This window comes from Capsicum annuum, chromosome 1 (genome assembly GCF_002878395.1).
Source record: "Capsicum annuum cultivar UCD-10X-F1 chromosome 1, UCD10Xv1.1, whole genome shotgun sequence".
Classification (NCBI taxonomy): domain Eukaryota; kingdom Viridiplantae; phylum Streptophyta; class Magnoliopsida; order Solanales; family Solanaceae; genus Capsicum; species Capsicum annuum.
In genome coordinates, this window is record NC_061111.1 from 132,517,357 (window position 1) to 132,533,747 (window position 16,391).

Here is a 16,391-nt window from a genome sequence, read left to right on the forward strand (position 1 = left end):
ATCAGATACAGTCGCTCAGTATCAATTATTTCAGTTATACAGTTATCAGTATCTCATGTTATCAGTACTCAGAATCAGTAATCATGTTATCATGACCCCAGTTACAGTCATTATGTATTCATGCATGTATTCTCATGTTCATGTTATCCAGCCAGTTAGTATAGTAAATGCATGTAAACCCTTTGCATTCTACCTAACTCACATGTATACCAGTAAATTCAATCATACTAACGCATTTGCGCTATGGTGTTTTATACCATTGGTTCAGAAGCACGAGCTCTAGAGCATCAGTAGTATTCCAGTCTCAACAGTCAGAGTTAGCAGTGAGTCCTCATCCTTCGAGGACATGACCATTACTTTATTATCTCATTAATTAATTTATTTTAGTAGTTGGAGGTAGTTGGGGACATGTTCCATCAACTCCTTATTCAGATAGTTTAGAGGCTTTCAGACTAGCATGTTCAGACAGTTGTTTCAGCTATTTTTGTATTAATATACCATTTCTTCAGATGTTATGTTTTATCAGTTATATAACAGTTTTTGAACCTTATGGCCTTTCAGCTTTTATTTTTGCATTTATATAGTATATCATGCAGTATACAGGTACAGATATTAGTCATGAGTTAGATTGTGGTCCTTCGAGGTCATGAGCACCGTGTAGCATTTCGGGTACCAGATTTGGGGCATTACACGCCTTTAGCTTCATTAACTCAATCGGAGTCATTCTATCGAGAGGAATAAAGATAGGAAGGCTATCTGGCAGAAGATCAATCCCAAAGTCTATTTTCCTATCAGGAGGAATGCCAGGAAGATCCTCAAAAAGCACTTCAGGAAACTCATTCAAGTAGATAGAGCATAAAGACAATTTTGGTAAGCCCCGATACTCGAAGTAGCCCCTTTTGTTCAGGAGCTGAAGAAGTAGCTATCAGGCCCTTATTAGCTCCCATGGAAACTTCAGTTGTCGAATAATATCACTGCATATGATCAGGCTAACCACAATTATAGAACTAATTCTTTTTCTCATCATACTGAACATGGTGAAGCTATCCACAAAATTGACAAGGAGGATATGATGGGGCTGACTGAGCTCCTCTAGCTTGAGATTGGGCTCCCTGTGCCTAAAACTGTTGTCAGCCTAAAAGAGCCAATCAAAATATAGTTCAGGACAAGGAGCAGTACTGAAAAATATGAACAACAACTTCACCAATTCTTTTTCTTGCTCCACTGTCTTCTATTTTTTTCATTGTTCTGCTGATTTACACCCTACTCTAAATACCTAAACATATTACGCTGTCTCTCCCTCATCTTCACCTGCATCTTCTACTTATCCTCCTCCTACTACATATAAACCATAAGTTTGTACATATCAATATCATTGTTCAACATTGCAGCCTTACACTCTAATATCAAGTCACGAGACAAACCTAAAGCAAACTTTCTCATTCTAGACCTCATATTAGACACTAACTCCGAATATAATGAGACAACTGATGGAACTCCAAAGCATATTCGTTCATACTCATCCTACCTTGCTTCAGATTTACAGACTCCTCTGTCTTAGCTTTCCTCAATTCCTGAGGAAAGAAATAATTAAGAAAGGCACTAGAGAACTTATCCCATATAGCTGGCTCAATATCAACATCTTTCAACTTCTTCTACTTTTCATACCATTTATATACCACATCCTTCAACTGATATACAACAAACTTTACACCTTCAAAATCGGAAGCATGCATCACCCTAAAGATTTTCTCTATGTCATTGATAAATCCTTGAATATCCTTCTCAATCATAGAGCCAATGAAAGTTGGGGGATTCAACCTCATGAACTGACACAACTTGAGTAACCTCTGAAGAAGGAACAACAAAACCACCCTAAAATAACTAGCAAGACTGGGAAGTCACCAATTGAGTCAACAAGTGAAATAGAACGATGGAACTCTGCATTAGAGATTTTACCTTGAGGTGACTAAGCATGAGTATCACCAACTGAAGCAGGACTAGTGGGGACCGATGGAACTCCATATGGCCAGAATAATCAGAAGTAGTGACCCTAGACTTTCCATAAGTAAGTCGAGTTCCATCTACATTATCCTCAAGTAGGATAGAGGGCCCGACAGAGTTCTTACGAACATCAGATCTTTAGGGAGACATGATCTTAAATAAAAGTAAGGCAAAGATTAAAGGAATTTCAAGACACCAGACTCTATAGCTCAAAATAGAATACAAGAAAGAGAACATTCCTAAATACCACGTAGCCTCTCCCTGATAAGTGTGGTACGCTACACACCCATAAAAGAGACTCTACTTGACATGGCTTTATGGACACCCAATGAACCTGATCCTAGCTCTAATACCAAGCTTTCCATGACCCAACCCCAATCCTAGTCGTGACGGGTATCTCAAGTCCCTATCCAATTAAAATAAAATACAAATAATAACAAGCGAAAGATGACCAGAGAATAAAGATAAAATAGTTAATGTAACTCAACAATAAGCTCTAAGGATTAACAACACCATCCAACCCACACATATGTCCACAAAAGCCTCTGAACTAATCCAAATATCATACTAGGTTGGGACATTCCCCCGACCATGGCCAAAACGGAATCCAAAATATGAAAAAAAATTGATAGGATTTTTATACTCATAAGGAAATCAATCAAATGTCTAGAATTAAAGAAGATGGAGGCTAACCACTTCAATGCAGCCCAATCGATAAACCAAAATCCACCTAACATTGCACAAGGGTAAAAGAGGTATCCTCGGACCCTACATTATGAAACAATATAGTATCCTAGGACAGTTAGTGGGGCAAGTGCTAGCATATAACTTAGGATAAGGATAAAATAATTTCATTCCAAAATCAAGTCCAAACTCAATGTATATGTTCACATACATGCGTACATTCATATATATAAGATGATAGGACAGGGAACAAGGTTTAGCATGAGATTTAAAATCATTAACCGAGACTGTGTAGCTCTAACAGTCCTAAAAACTCCCATGGTCTATATGGGTTCGGCTCTCCCCACTAGAAGGGCCCCAGTACGTGTTAGCCGCACGAACCAGAGAAGTCCAAGGAAAGGCCACAAAATCTATGACCCCACACCAATCTAAGTTATATATATATATATATATCAAGTGTGAACTATACACATGGTCATGAAGACCCCCATGCCGGCAAACATGGTTTTCAGTATCGGTCCCCCAGGACCTCCACTATCCATGGCAAGCTACACAACCCCCGTTAAAACTCATTAAAACCTTTACATACAAACCCATCCATTTAACTAAGGAATCATCCATTAAGGCATTATCAATGGTATCATCATACCAATTAAAAGCTTGCAATCTAAATTCATTATGCCATTCTAATTATCCATCAACTTAAGGGAATCCACAACCCCCAAGCTCCAATTTAAAATCAAATCATGGTTACTGAGGACTTTCAAAACCACTTATATTCAATTAACCTTTTTATAAAATGCAATAGTTTCAAAACTGGTTAAATTATACATATAGTCATGTGACAAAGCCAATTTCATAAAAGTGGATTGAGGTTATTACCAATTCCATTACAAAATCCATAAGTTTGGAGAAATCCACAACCCTTATTCCATTATTCATAAATTTAAGGGAATCCACGACCACCATTCTATTATCCATACCCATACACCAAATGAGTTCAAAAATCCATTAATAATGCATAAACAAATGCATGTAAATCATGGAAATACTATTTAAACAATAATTATCCAAAACCTTCAACCCAAATTCCAAAATCAAACATTAAAACTACGTGATTATAAAACCATTGTATGCCATGATAAAATACAACTTTAGGGAAGAGATACATGTCTGAGACACCAAGAATTTTTTAGAAGAAACCACACTTGAGATGTAGGTGACCAAGCATTAGAAAACCCTAATTGTTCTTGACTTGGGGATTTGAGATAAAAGAAAAGTGTTTATGTTGGTTAAATAATGAAAATAGGGACCCTCAAGTTTCTTATAGTCGTGGGTTATAATTGGGGATGAGAATAAATGACCAACATGCCCCCAATTAAAACATAGGAAAATTATCGCCAGTCACTATGGGTCATGTTACGACTCTTGACAACTGGATATGAGTTGTTGCTTGGACTCGTAGTCTAGGTAGTGACTTAAGGCTACCCTAATACTAGGATCACGAGTCCCACCCTATGACTTATGGTCAAATCTTGCAACTTGTGAGGCCCAAGTTGTGACCTCAGAAGAAACCATGTATGAACTTATTGGTCAAGCTATGATTAGCACCTTACGACTCATGAGGAACCTTCATGACTTGTCACCTGAGTTGTACCTTGAGCGGTAAGCACAATTACTGAGAAAAATTTTAGAGTTCAAAACCTGAGCTGTTACAGTCGAGTTGTCTTAAGAGGAGCAGGCCTTGAAGAATTCAAAAATTCTACTTGTAGAGAAATTTTAGGTGGTGGATCAACATCAAGAGGGAGTAAAGTTGGTTGTTGTTGTTCATACATAAATCCAGCTTTGATCTTCTTAGAGAAAGATGAAAATCCTCTAAAGTAGGAAAAATAGAGAAATAGGAGATGACTCAACATGAGTAGGAAAGAAACTAATTCTCAAAGAAAACAACATTTCTAAAAACATGAAATTTATCAAGATAAAACCTTTCTGTGAAAAACTACAACCCATAAAATCACATTTAGAAGAATGAACAGAAAGTTTATTGCACTAAGAAAGAGCTAGACGCACAAAAAAAATATAACCAAATGGATAAAAATTATCGTAGCTAGGATTTTTGTGATAAAGATGAAAATATAGAGATTCAAGATTTAATACTTTAGATGGTGGTCTATTAATTAAGTAAATAGCAGTAGACAAAGCTTTCACCCAATATTTAGATGGAACAAAGGACTCAATAAATAAAGTATGAGTGACAACTAAAAGATGGCAATGTTTATGTTCAGTAATCCTATTTTGTTGTGTTGTACATAGGCAGGAGCATTGTGAAATAATTCCTTTTTCAAGAAAAAAGATTTTAAATTCATAAGACATGTATTCTCTATCAGAATCAGATCTTGCTAATTTGATTCAAGTAGAAAACTGAGTCTCTATATTGGCCAAAAATGTCTTAAATATGGAAAATACCTCAGATTTAGAATGAAGAAAATACACCCACGTAAATCGACTATAATCATCTATAAATGTCACAAAGTACATTAAATTAGCATGAGAAATAATTGGTGAAATGCCCTAAACATCACTATGAATGACATCAAAACACTTTGTAGCACGAATATGAAATTTAAAAAAAAATGTTACTTTTGCCCAATTTATTTTAGAACAATCAAAGGAAGCAGTGGAAAATTATTTTTTATTCTCTAATAAATCAGAATTTGATAAATGAGACAACACAATGGAATTTGGATGTCCTGAGCGCTTATGTCATACCTCAGTTTTACTAGGTGTAGAAGTACAAGCAAAGGATAAAACACGAGGAATGGAAAAATTTATTGAAAATAATCGTCCAACTTTAGGCCCCTTCGCAATTATCATCCCCGACAACTGATCTTGCACAAGGAAATAATTATGAGAATAATTCATATTACAATTATTATCAACCAAGTTTCCGAATGAAATAAGACTAGTCGAGATCTTTGGTGATACAAAAACACTATTGGAAGTTTTAGTAATATTTCCAACCTTGGTAATGGTTAAATTACTGTCATTGGCAACTTGAATTTATGATAGACCATGATACTTACGAATATTTTTTAGCATACTAGCAGAGTTGGTCATATGATCATTAGAAACGCTAAAATCAACGAGCCAAAATTAGATGTAAGATCATTACCTTATAGCCCCAAAGCTGAAAAGGCTGACATGATCATTTTTCTTACCATTTTAGGAGTAAGAACTTGTCCTGAAGATGAGTTCTCAGTAGTGAAACAATTTATCCCAGCTTGAAAAGCATTGACCTTATGGTTTAGAGGGTGTGTGGGACATTGTTTTACAATGTGTCCTTATTGTTTACAATAATTACAAAACTTCCTGCCACAATTGTTAGTAATATGACCATATTCTTTGCAACTGTAGCATTGAGTTCTTGTCATATCCCTACTATTTCCTTTACCTTGGATAGAAAATGCAACAGCAACATCATTAACTTGCTTAAAAGCATTTTGTGTGACAAAATGCTATTCTTCACAGAGTAATTCCTTAAAACAAACATCCAAGGAGGAAAGCAAGTCATGATTCTGTAACACCCCAAGATCCCATCCCGAGAAATCATACGGTGCTTATGACCCTGAAGGACCACAAGCTAACCCTTTACTAATATCTATACCTGAAATAAATGCAGAAACAAGCCATAAGGTTCAACACATCTATGAATAGTCAAAACTGAAAACTGAATACCAATACATTTATCTGAAAAGCCTCTAAACTGTCTGAACTGTGGAGTTGATGAGAAAGATCCCCAACTAACTCCATCTACTGAACATATAAACAAAGTTTGATAAAATAATAGTAAACTGAGATTCTTCCTCAAAAGAAGAGCATTCACCGCTACGACTACTGCTGCTGACTGGGACTGAATTGCTGAGAAAACTCTGGGTCTCTTGCCTCTGAACCTATGGTGCCAAATAAAACACCACAGTGCAATTACATCAGTACAGGGATGTACTGAGTATGTAGACGAGGCAGGTTAAATGTAAGGGCTTATGCATGTATAGTATCTAAACTAAATAATCATGAAAATGCCACACGAGAACACATACACATATATGAATGCATAGACCATAGTCATAATCATCACAACTCTAGAGACTGAAACTCGGATACTGCCTCACTACAGACTAAACTCATTACTGATACTGAGATACTGAGATACTGAGATACTGACTTATCTGATATTAATGATTGAGAAATAATGAACTTACATTGATGACTGAATTCTGAGCTTACTGCTCTCAACTAATAAGATTAAAGATCAACCTCTTTAATGGATGATTAAGGAAGCTATTATCAATGGTAAGGAAATGATCATATCTGAATTTGATAACAAGAATACTCACTAGAATTTGAGACTGTGATCAAGCCTGTCTGGCGGCATATCTCTGAATATGATATCAAATAACTATATATGAGACCAAGCCTATCTGATGGATGGTCCATGAATCAATGGAACTATCTGAGTTCCTTATAGAGATAGATGACTATATCTGACAGTCCTGATTTCTGAAGATTGATACTGACACTAAGACTGAAACTGAAACTGAAACTAAAATTGTAGAAAGTAGTTACTTAATCGACAATGACCCAACCTACCATAGGTGGGGCCTAACCTATAACCTCAGCTGGAAGGGTGTCAATACCATGCCACAGGTAAAGACCTCTCTCTGGTCAATCCTCTCTAGTGGATGACCCTTACCAGGAAGTCAACCTAAGGTAATATAATAGTCAAATACTCTCTCTCTAGAGGTGATAGCCTTTTCCTGATGGTGACTCCTGTATTTTATGCTGGCTACACAGTTTTGGAGGTCAGGGATTGTTACTAACAACTCCGACCTCTCTCTCGCTAACGAAAGGAGCCTCCATCCCTTCCCTTGCTTGGTGATAGTTTCTACTTCCAACTGAAAGAATCTGACTGAATTCTTAACTGAATACAACTGAACTAAATCTGATACTGATCATGTTTATTAAAAGATCTGACTGAGCTACGCTGAGATCACTTAGTTCCGTATCTGACAAAAATAGTATTAAATTATGGCATTTGACTGACAATACAGAGCTCGAATAGATTATTCGGTCACTACCGATATTAGAATTGAACACTTGCATACTCTTAGATCTGAGTTGAGTACAGAGCTGAGGCTAGATTACTAGTGATACGGAGATTACAGAGATTATTGAGATTACTGAGATTTCTGAGCTTTCTTACGTTATGCAATTGTTTGAGGATACAGAGTTCTATAGCTCACTGAGTTCTGGGAATCATGGCTTAACTGGAATTATAATAAAACTGACACGGGCTCTAGACAGCAGCTAAATTATCAAGTATAACCCCTAGGACTCGATAACATAAAATAAAGCATAATCATTCCTCCATCATCACAACCATTCATTCATCATCATCATCACAATCATTCATTCATCATCACAGTCATTCATTCATCATCATTATCATTAAAGCATCTCTTTGAGTATTTAGGAAACATAACATACCTTCACCTTTAAAATCAATAAGGCATCGCGTTAAGCATTTAGGAAACATCAACATATACTAGCGTAGGGAAACATACTACTAGATTATACTTCCTTCAACAAGGTCTTACCTCAAGTACTTCACACCTAAATCAGTCTTGACATGTATTTGGACATCACATGATTTGGGGAAAACTCCATACTATCATGTCTCAACTTACTTGCTAACCACTTGGCATGTATTAAAATCTTAACATATGTCAGAGAGCACATAATTGAGGAATTTACAACTATCATATCTTGACTTATTCACTAAGGTCTTTCAACAACACTAAGCAAGTAAGGTTTTACACCTTCTTGGGGATTTCATACTATCAAGGCACATTTCACTGACTAAGGCATTTTATCAAACACTAGGCATGCATGGACTAGCTCCCAATTTAGAGAGATTTTCCTGTTCAAGTTACTATAATGGCCCTTATGCTTCACCTAAGCTCTTTATCAAACTTATGGGGGATATGCTTCACTTATTCAACCATTTCTACACCCAAATGACATGGACACATCATATAGGAAACCACTTTAAGAGGGCTCATCACAAACATCATATAAATTCCACATACTAGGGTCAAAGATCATAAATCTTGTAAACAAACATGAATCAAAACTCAAGAACAGTTGAAACATCAATGTCAAATCACACGAATCATGAACAACTCATAAACATAAAATCTTTGAGTTTTAAAAAAGTGTACTTGAGCTTATTAGTTGAAAAGGACCCAAGAATCAACATCTATATACCTGGGGAAACTTTTTTTTGAAAGTTCTTGGAGAGATTCTTAATTCCTCTTTATTCTCCCTTGATCTCTCTTGATTTTGTATTAAAGGAGAAGAGAGGATTTGATTTTGGAAACCCTAGTTTTTGGGTAGAAGAAGAGAAAATGAGGCTGAAGGCCCTTAATCGGGTATTTATAGAGGCTGGGGAAAAGGGGAAAAGACCAAAAAGCCTTTGGAATTAAACTAAAAAATTCTCGATTTTACATGCTGGCGCGACGCGCCATAATTTTGCCAGTTCACTGGAAATTGGACAATTTGGAAACTACACGACAACGTAACGTGGTGGAAAATGCATTGACCCCTTGGTTGTGCACTGAAACTATACCGCGATGTAGTGGAATCATGGATATTCACTGGAATTTGACAATTGCCATTTTGGATGGCTCCGCGATGCTCTAAAGTGCCAGGTGGCACACTGTCACACTAAAATGGCTCTAACTCTTCACCTGAGTGTCCGATTTGGGCGAATTTTATATCGATGGAAAACTTATTCAATGCTCTACATGGCAAAAAGTAGAAATTAGGGAAATTCTACATGATTCAAAGTATTCATACTTAGGAAGGTATTTCTGAAACTTTTAGACTCAGATTTTTACTTTACTGAATACGCTTTAAGGCTCAGACTAGAAGAGGACTTTGCATGGTATTACATTATCTCTCCCTTAGGAACATTCATCCTCGGATATTGCTTGATAGACTGAGAATACAGATCAACTGAACTTACTCAAGGACCGGAATATCTCAGAACATGACTACACAACTGGAACAACTGACATACAGAGTTCTCATACTGGGCATGCATATCTGATGCATAGAATACTCGACTGACTCTACTCATAGATGAATTCTCATAACACACATGCATATCTGATGCATGGATGTCTGGCAGAGCTGACTTTCAAAAGCATGACTGACAATGCAATAACAACTGATGCTAACTTCATAAAAAAAATCTGTACATGCATCTGGATGAATCTAATGACATGCAAACATCGTAATACTATAGGGTATCTCCCTCTTGAGAATTTATGTCCCTCTAAACATACTTTGCTGAAATACTAGGACGGTGCCCGGGGCACCTACAGACTAGGTCATAATTGACCGACTGAGATCTGAAACTCATGCATGACTCATGCTAGCATATAAGCTCGAAATGAAATCAAAGGATCTAATAAATCATATCATAAATATGAAGGGCTCATAACATACTTGGGTCTATTTTAGGGAATCATGCCCGATCAAGGTGAGCCTAAAGCGCATGGATTCTACCCCTTTCAGTCAGCACTCTACATTCTTGTATTCTATGTCCTGGCTCACCACAACCAAAGCACACATATCTACCATCTCTACACACACCTTTGTGGTGCTTTCCATACTCTCCACAATGCGGATAGGTACAAACACCACTAGCGCTACTATAGGCTTTAGAGCCTGACGCTCCTTCAGATCTGACACCCTCGAACACAGGTGGAGGCATGCTAGATAAAGATGGAGCTAGGACTATAAATATCCAACCATACCAAGAATTACTACCACTTTAGGACCCTATCCGAGAGAAACCACAACTACATGTCTTGGCTCTCTTGCTCACTTTCTCTCTCTTTCATCTTATCTGCCTCAAACTGTTGCGCATGTATCATTATCCTAAAAAGATCCATATATCTATTGAGCATAGCAGCTCTACACTCTTTCAACACATAACTCGATACCCCAAACAAAAACTTACTCATACTCGCTCTAGGGTCAGCTACTAAGACAATACTATTTCAAAGTCATGGAACCTTGCCTTAGGTTCATGAACTCTTCCACCTTAGCCTCTCTCATCTCTATCAGAAAGAATCTATCTAGAAAGGCACTCTAAAACTCTAGCTAAGTCACGGGAGCTTCATTCTCCCCCTACTCTTCTCCCACATCACTATCTAATCATTAGCATCATCCTTTAACCTATAAGATTCTAACAAAAATCTTTCCTCCTCAAAAATATGTATAATCTAGATAATCTTCTTCACCTTCTCTAGATACAGCTATAGGTACTTACCTACCACTGACCCAAAGAATTTTGGCGGGTTCATTTTCATAAAATTTCTAACCCTGCCTGCAGGAGAATTTCTATCTTGCTGAGGTAGGACTGCAGCCTGACGGTTACCCTGAACATTAGTCACAGCTTGGGCTAGCGCCTGGAAAGCTACCCAAAACTCTACATGGGACACACTCTCATTCTCAAGATCTACTAGCTGTGGGGGCTGGTCATCAACCCCATGACCAAAATCTCTGTGATGAGTCATACTATGTAAATGGAAGGGAGAAGTGGATTAGAATGAGAATCAACTTGAGCTCATGCTCACTCGTATAATCTGAATACTAAAAGAAGGGAAATTGCTCCTAAAAAATCTTGTAGCCTCTTGAACATAAATGTGGCGTGAAATACACCCATGCACAAGACTCTACTAGATGCGACTTTTTAGACTCCCTAGGACACTCTTGAACCTTAAACTCTGATACCAAGTTTGTAACGCCCTGAGATCCCATCTCGAGACATCACACGATGCTTATGACCCCAAAGGACACAAGTTAACCCTTTACTGATATCTGTACCTATGCACTGCATAATATTTGAAATAAATCCAGAAACTAGCCATAAGGTTCAACACATCTATGAATACTCAAAACTGAAAACTGAATAATAATACATCCATTTGATAAGCCTCTAATATTTTTGAATTGTGGAGTTGATGGGATAGGTCCCCAACTAACTCTGTCTACTGAACATATAAATAAAGTCTGATGTAATAATAGTAAATTGAGATTCATCCTCAAAAGAAGAGGACTCACTGTTATGACTACTGCTGCTGACTGGGACTGAACTACTAAGGAAACTCTGGGTATCTTACCTCTGAACCTATGGTGCAAAATAAAACACCATAGCGCAGATGCGTCAGTATAGGGATGTACTGAGTATGTAGATGAGGCAGGTTAAATGCAAGGGCTCATGCATGCATAATATCTAAACTGAATAATCATAAAAATGTAGCACGAGAACACATACACATACACATACATGAATTCATAGAGCATAGTAACAATCATCACAACTCTAGAGACTGAAACTCGGATACTGCCTCACTGCAGACTGAACTCACTACTGACACTGAGATACTGAGACACTGACTCATCTGATACTAATGATTGAGAAACTGGATGTACTTACATCAATGACTGAATTCTGAGCTTACTGCTCTCGACTGATAAGATTAAATATCAACCTCTCTAATGGATAATTAAGGAAGCTATTATCAATGGTAAGGAAATAATCATATCTAAATCTGACAACAAGAATACTCACTAGAATCTGAAACTGTGATCAAGCCTGTCTGGCGGTATATATCTGAATATGATATCAAATAACTGTATATGATACCAAGCCTATTTGATGGATGGTCCATGAATCAATGAAACTATCTGAGTTCCTCACAGAGATAGATGATTGTATCTAACAGTCCTAATTTCTAAAGATTAATACTGAGACTGAGACTAAATCTAAAACTGAAATTGAAACTGTGGGAAGTAGTTACTTAATCAGCATGCCCAAACCTACCACTGGTAGGGTCCAATATGTAACCCCAACTGGAAGGGTGTCAATACATTGCCACAGGTAAAGACCTCTCTCTGGTCAATCCTCTCTAGTGGATGACCCTTACTAGAATGTCGACCTAAGGTAATATAATAGTCAAATACTTTCTCTCTAGAGGTGATAGCCTTTTCCTGATGGTGACTTCTATATCCTACGCTGGCCATGTAGTTTTGGAGGTCAGGGATTGCTACTAACGACTTCAACCTCTCTCTCACTGACGGGAGGAGCCGTCATCCCTTCCCTCACTCGGTGCTAGTTTTTACTCCCAACTAAAAGACTCTGACTGAATTCTTAATTGAACATAACTGAACTAAATCTGATACTGATCATGTTTATTAAAAGATCTGACTGAGCTACGCGAGATCACTTAGTTCCGTATCAGATAGAAATAGTATTGACTCATGGTATCTGACTGATAATACAGAGCTTGAATAGATTATTCGGTCACTATCGAGATTAAAATTGAACACTTGCATATTGTTAGATCTGAGCTGAGTACAGAGCTGAGGCTAGATTACTAGCGATACGGAGATTATAGAGATTACTGAGATTACTGAGATTTTTTAGCTTTCTTACGTTCTGCAATTTTCTGAGGATACAGAGTTCTATAGCTCACTGAGTTCTGAGAATCATAGCTCAATTGGAATTATCATGAAACTGACATGGGATCTAGACAACAGCTAAATTGTCAAGTATAAATACCCCCAGGACTAGATAACATAAAATAAAGTATAATCATTCCTTCATCATCACAACCATTCATTCATCATCATCATCACAATCATTCATTCATCATCACAGTCATTTATTTATCATCATTTATTAAAGCATCTATTTGAGTATTTAGGAAACATAACATACCTTCACCTTTAAAATCATTAAGGCATCGCATCAAGCATTTAGCAAACATCAACATATACTAGCATAGGGAAACATGCTACTAGATTATACTTCTTTCAACAAAGTCTTACCTCAAGTAATTCAAACCTAAATCAATCTTGATATGTATTTGGACATCACATGATTTGGGAAAAACTTCATACTATCATGTCTCAACTTACTTGCTAACCACTTGGCATGTATTAAAATCTTAGCATATATCAGAGAGCACATAATTAGGGAATTTACAACCATCATATCTCGACTTGTTCACTAAGGTTTTCAAAAACATTAAGCAAGTATAGGTTTTCATACTATCAAGGCACATTTAACTTACTAAGGCATTTTATCAAACACTAGGCATGCATGGACTAGCTCCCAATTTGGGGGGTTTCCTGTTCAACATACTATAATGGCCCTTATGCTTTACCTAAGATCTTTATCAAACTTATGGGGGACATGCTTTGCTTATTCAACCATTTCTACACCCAAATGACATGGACATATCACATAGGAAACCATTTTAAGAGGGCTCACCACAAACATCATATAAATTCCACATACTAGGGTCAAAGCTCATAAATCTTGTAAAAAAACATGAATCAAAGCTCAACAATAGATGGAACATCAATTTCAACTCACATGAATCATTAACAACTCATAAACATAAAATCTTTGAGTTTTAAAAAAGGGTACTTGAGCTTCTTGGATGAAAGGGACCCAAGAATCAACATCTACATACCTGGGGAAACTCTTTTTTGAAAGTTCTTGGAGAGATTCTTGATTCCTCTTGATTTCCCTTGATCTCTCCTGATTTTTTATTAAAGGAGAAGAGAGGATTTGATTTTGGAAACCCTAGTTTTTGGTTGAAAAAAGAGAAAATGAGGCTGAGGCCCTCAACCGGGTATTTATAAAGGCTGGGGAAAAAGGGAAAAGACCAAAAAGCCCTTGGAATTAAACTAAAAAATCCCTGATTTTACATCCTGGCGCGATGCGCCATAATCGTGCCGGTTCACTAGAAATTGAACAATTGGGAAACTGCACGACGACACAACGCGGAGGAAATCGCATTGACCCCTTGGTTGTGAACTGAAACTATACCGTGATGCGGTGGAATTATGGAGTTTCACTGGAATTAGACAATTGCCATTTTGGCTAGCTCCGCGATGCGCTAAAGGTCCAGGTGGGACACTGTCACACTAAAATGGCTCTAACTCTTCACTCGAGTATTCGATTTGGGCAAATTTTATATCGATGGAAATCTTATTCAATGCTCTACATGGAAAAAATTAGAAATTAGGGAAATTCCACATGATTCAAAGTATTTCATACTTAGGAAGATATTTTTAAAACTTTTAGACTCAGATTTATGCTTTACTGAATACGCTCTAAGGCTCAGACTGGAAGAGGACTTTGCAGGGTATTACAGATTCATCAAGTAAGAGTGAACTCTCAAACCCAAAACGTAACTTCATCAAAAATTGGTATTGCTTGTTTTGCTCATAAACTGCCTGAATTACAGAAAGAGATTCACATGTATTTTTTCATAAACAAAATCTATAAATTCAGTACATAAATTTTATAATTCAGAAAAATAATCCTGAACTGATTAATCTCCTTGAAAGTAATTAGCAATTTTATTCTCTAACTGAAAGTGTCTTGAGTTGTTGTCTTGGTTGTAAGCCTTTTGTAAATAATACCATGTGTCCTTAGCAGTCTTGTAAGGCTTGACACTATGAACAATAAGAGGGTCAATTGACCCCAAAAGCCATGTCATCACTCAAACATCCTTAATCATCTATTAACATAACTTTGTAGGATCCATGGGAGCAGGGTTGCTTCAATCATATGCCCCCATAGTTCTTTTTTGGTGACAAATAATTAAAATTGAAATTTCTAGAAAGAATAATTTTTCCCAGCGAAGCAAACACTAAGGGATTCAAATTGATGTGAAGCCATGTTCTTGAATATCTATAAAAACTAAAAGCACTAAGACTAAAAAAACAAAATTATAAGATCAAAAGTCCAATATATTGACGAACCGTGAACATAACCAAAATTTTTAAAAAGAATTAAATGAACCAAGATGGACTCTATGAAACTAGACAGCCAAGAAAAGGCTCTAATACCAATTGTAAAATTTGTGTTGAACGTCTCTCATTGTTGAGAGTCTTTCCATCAAATAGAAAGTATTTAAAGATTACATCCCCAAATATTTGCCTTTCCTATCCCTAAAGATTAATTATTCTATCTTTTTGAATCTGCTATTACATTTCTATTAATATGCTATTCTATCTCTTTGATTACTATTTCATATCTCTATAATTACACATATACAACAATATATAATTACATTAATGTATACAATATTCACTAATAATTCATGATCTTTGAGTTGTCCATTATGCTAATGTATTCAAGCCAACATCACATTATACCCGTGTTAATTTTATTTGTCTATTCTATAATGCACGACAAGGTAGGCCTCTTGCATATAAATTCAGTTCCTACAAGGATCCTAGTATCAATTGTTTTTTGATGTTTTGATGATGAAAACATGATGCTCAAAGGACCAGGTTTGTTTCATGGCTTGCTGAAAGACATCTGTCTTACTCTATATAATTGTCTTGTAGCACAAATACTATGTCGGTGCATAGTGTACTGTATTGGACACCTAATCCAATCAAATTTCAAATAGTTTTCCCATACCCTATACATACAAAAAGAAGCAACATTGTTCAATAGTTTTTGCAAATTTGATATTTGAGTGTGGCAGCAAAAACCCTTAAAGCTTAAGACAGAAATTTATATCTCTCTTATTTTTATTGTTCTT

The 16,391-nt window shown here is 36.6% G+C and overlaps 1 pseudogene; it reads right to left on the reverse strand.

Annotated features, from left to right (window-relative positions):
• The window catches only part of LOC124898009, a 35,647-nt pseudogene extending 24,314 nt beyond the window's left edge, over positions 1-11,333 (reverse strand).
• Positions 11,334-16,391: the final 5,058 nt, after the last annotated feature.